The sequence below is a fragment of the Solanum stenotomum genome, chromosome 5, assembly GCF_019186545.1.
Source record: "Solanum stenotomum isolate F172 chromosome 5, ASM1918654v1, whole genome shotgun sequence".
In the NCBI taxonomy this organism is placed as follows: domain Eukaryota; kingdom Viridiplantae; phylum Streptophyta; class Magnoliopsida; order Solanales; family Solanaceae; genus Solanum; species Solanum stenotomum.
In genome coordinates, this window is record NC_064286.1 from 17,147,524 (window position 1) to 17,151,805 (window position 4,282).

General features: G+C 40.0%; 1 non-coding gene across 1 annotated transcript; it reads left to right on the forward strand.

The window, feature by feature from the left end:
• Positions 1–2,726: 2,726 nt before the first annotated feature.
• On the forward strand, positions 2,727–2,832 carry LOC125866475 (small nucleolar RNA R71). The gene has a single exon (XR_007446530.1). It is a non-coding gene; the product is annotated as a small nucleolar RNA R71 (small nucleolar RNA).
• Positions 2,833–4,282: the final 1,450 nt, after the last annotated feature.

The window sequence follows — 4,282 nt, forward strand, 5'->3', positions numbered from 1 at the left end:
TCCCTCTACTATCATGGGGGTTGAAACTTCTCAATAACTTCCACCTTTGTTTTGTCAACTTCCAGCACATTCTTGGAGATATTGTGCCCCAAAACAATTCCCTCTTGAACTAGGAAGTGACACTTCTCCCAGTTTAGCACCAGATTTGTTTCTTCACACATAGCAAGAACTCTGTCAAGATTAGTCAAACAAAGTTCAAAGGACTCATATAACACCAAGAAGTCATCCATGAATACTTCAACAAAATTCTCCACCAAATCATGGAAGATTGCCATCATGCATCTCTAAAATGTGGCTGGGGCATTGCACAAACCGAAAGGCATGTGCTTGAACGCATACGTGCCATACGAACAAGTGAATATAGTCTTTTCCTGATCCTCTGGTGCAATGACAATCTGATTGTACCCTGAATAACCATCAAGGAAACAATAGTATTATTGGCCAGCCAACCTATCAAACATTTGATCAATGAAAGGCACTGGATAATGGTCATTTCTGGTGGCGTCATTCAACTTTCTGTTGTCTATGCATATCTGCCACCCAGTCACTATTTTTGTGAGGATTAACTCATTCTTCTCATTAATCACCATCGTCATTCCGCCCATTTTAGGCACAATCCCTGCATCCAACCACTTGATTGCCTATTTTCTCACTACATCCTTCATCAGTGGATTTAGTCTCCGCTGATGTTGTGCACTAGGCTTATGCCCATTTTCCATATATATTTTATGCATGCACATCGCGGGACTAATTCCATGGATGTCGGACATTTGCCAACCCAAAGCTGCTTTCCTCTTCTTCAGAATGATTAATATTACTTCCACATGTGTATCAGACAATGTTGCAGACAAAATAACTGGTAAAGTTTCATCTTCATTGAAAAATGCATAACTGAGGTGGGTTGGCAATGCTTTTATTTCCAGATTAGGCGCTATTTCAATTGAGGTCTTGGGTGGAGGACCTAACCCTATTTAAAGGCTCCCATCGATCTCTAGATGTATCTACAAGTACCACATCAAGAAATTGCAAAATTTCTTGTAGTTCAGCATCCCCATAAATATCATCCCCTACCAAGACTGGCTCTAAACGGTCCTTAGATGCAATGTAACGAGCCTCTGACTCAAGATTTGTCACAGTTATGGTAGACAACTCCTCATACACAACTGGTAGTTTTAAAGCTTTATACACATCGAAAACCTTCACCTTATCATGGGCCCGCATAGTGAGCTGACCAGCTACTACATCTATAGTCGCCCTCCCATTAGCCAAGAAAGGTCTTCCTAATATGAATGGGACCTCAGGATCTGGGTCAAAATTCAGCACAACAAAGTCTATTGGGAATATCAACAATCCCACTTGCACTAACACATCCTCTACAACACCTTAAATTCTAACAACAGATCGATCAGCTAATTGCAAGATTATAGTAGTAGGTTTAGGACTACCCAACCCCAACTTTTTGTACAAAGAAGTTAACCTCAAGTTGATATTGGCTCCTAGATAACATAATCCTCGTGCATAAATGCTCTGCCTTATAGTGATCTAAACCGTAAAGCTACCCGAATCTTTCAAGTTAGTGGGCAACTTATTTTGGATCCTGGAGATGCACTCTTCAGTATGTGCAACAGTTTCATACTTAGTTAACCCCTTTTTATTCTCCATAATCTCCTTCACATATTTCCCATACCTGGGTATACCTTGCAAAACATCTACCAATGGAAGGTTAATGTGAACTTGTTTCAAAAGAAAGAGAAACTTACCAATACATTCCTCCTCCTTTTGTTTCTTGAACATTTGAGGAAATGGAGGAGGTGGTTTCACTATTGGTTGCACTTTTTCTTCTTGTGCAGCAACTTTGCCCTCCTTGGGTTCACCTTCTTTATTCACAGTTTCAGTGTTCCCTTTCTTCGGATCTAACTCCTCCAATTGCAAACCACTGCGAGTACCTACCGCATTTACCTGCTTGGGATTTGGATCAGTGTTACCCGGGAAACCTCTTTGCAGTCGTGAGTTTTGAGAACTAGCAAACTGCCTGAATTGCTTCTCCAAATTATGTATAGCCAATTGATTATTTCTCACATCAGCAACTAACTGGGCTTGATCAACCATGATCTTTTTCAGCATCTCCTCCATGCTCATGTTACCATACTGCTTATTAGGCCGCTCCCGTTGGGCCTGTAGTTTGTACCCCTATGCATTTCCTTTGGGTCTATACTGATTCTAGCCTTGACCCTGATTTTGATTTCCACCCCAACAAAAGTTTGGGTGGTTGCGCCAACTCGGGTTGTAAGAATTTCCATAATTTTACGGGACTCTTCCTAGTTGGGCATTGCCTACTAAATTAACAGAATCCGGGTTCACACCACATACCTCTGCACAATGATCACCACCTCCGCAGATCTCACACCAAGATGGTGGTTGTTGAACTGCATTTACTTGTGCGGGTTGTTGTCCCAATGCTAGATTGCTGAAGTGGGTGTTAAGGCTCAATCTGTGTAGTTAAGGTAGTCACAATATCTACCTCTAACATACCTGCAGTTTTCAAAGTCAGAGGTTTCACCCCTCCTCCATTCAATTTGCGGTTGCCCAGCGAGATCCGGTTCATCAAGGTGAATAGCTTAGCATATGTCTTTTCCAAAGCCTGACCACTTGCAACTGAATTAAGTTGAATTTTTGTGTTAGGCTCCAATCCCTCAATGAAGGTATGGACTAACACCTCATTAGACTGATGATGATGTGGGCAGCACATCAACATCGATTTAAACCTATCCCAAGCTTGATAAAAGTTCTCTCCCCTTTTATGTCTAAAGCTCAAAATGTCACTCCTCATGATAGCTATATTTCCAGATGGAAAAAATCGGATGAGAAATTTCTGTGCTAGATCATTCCAGGTGGTAATTGTGTTCGCGGGCTCTAAGTTTAACCATCTTTTTGCTTCCCGAAGCAGAGAAAAGAGGAATAAAGTGAGCCTCACATAATCCACATCTACTCCAACTGGAGTGTAAGTTTCCTTGATCTCGAGGAAATTCTGAATGTGAACTGTCGGATCCTCGTGCGAGAGACCAGTGAACTACCCATTAGTCTGCAATAGTTGCACCATACTCTGCTTCTATTCAAACCTTCCACCAGCTTCAGGCTTCTGAATGCATGATGTTACATTGACGGGACGTGGGATTACCACATCTCTTACCTTCAACTCAACTATTATAATTTCAGGTTCCTCTTGCTTAACTCTTGTTACTAGAGATGTTAGTTCACTAGCAACAAGAGGGACTAGGTACGTAAGTCGTCTTTGCCTTCTCCGGTAGGGAACAAACCTTTCTGGTTTAGCAAACGGCGATACCAATCCTCGATTGTCATCCAACTTGAAATTTTAGAACAACCTGCAACAATGAATTGCTCAGATCAAGTTGTCAGCACTTGCTTTTAATCTTATAAATCTGAAAAATCAAATAATTCCTAAATCTAAAGTCCCCGGCAGTGGCGCCATAAACTTGTTGAGTCCAAATTGCACAAGCAAATGCACATGGTCGTTCAAGTATTAAAGTTGCTCTTATAAACAGCCGGGTATCGTACCCACATGGACTTACGCTTAGAATCACTCAATTTCTCTAACTTTCAACAAATCACAAGTGTTATCAAGATTTCAAAAGTGATTTAATTTATAATTCAAGGATTGTAACAATATGTAACGAAAAGCAATTTAATTTCATGAGTTTAAAAAACAATTATTGGGTAAAGTCAAGGGCTGCATCTTTTATCAGGATTCCTGCAATAAATATCATTTAGATGGATTTATATCAACTATTGAATCAATGAATCACATGGTTAAATGTATGATCATGGTCTCCCCACCTCTAATCGCCTATGATACGTAATACCCTAAATACATCATTGAGCGGGGATAGGATGGATGAAGTACAAAGCATTACGCTTTCTTCCTGTATAGTGACCCAATCATAGTTTCTAGGTATATCCCTATCCTAGATACAATTTAACCCTAGTTATTAAGAATTAATCATGCTTGTTATGTCCCATGGTCTATCCTCTTATTTTTCTCCCGAGTTCAATTTGGAGAATAGATTTATTTCATTGTTGATCAGTCATGAAATACGGAAAGCAAGAACGTAAGAAAGATTCATATGATAATTTACAACAATCCCATGAAAAATTAATCGATTATAATTATCATGTAGCCACATCCCTACAACTAGGGTATTTAGCTACACATAATCCACGATTCGATCAAGCAATGTTCAATTAACAAAGAAGAGATCTAAAA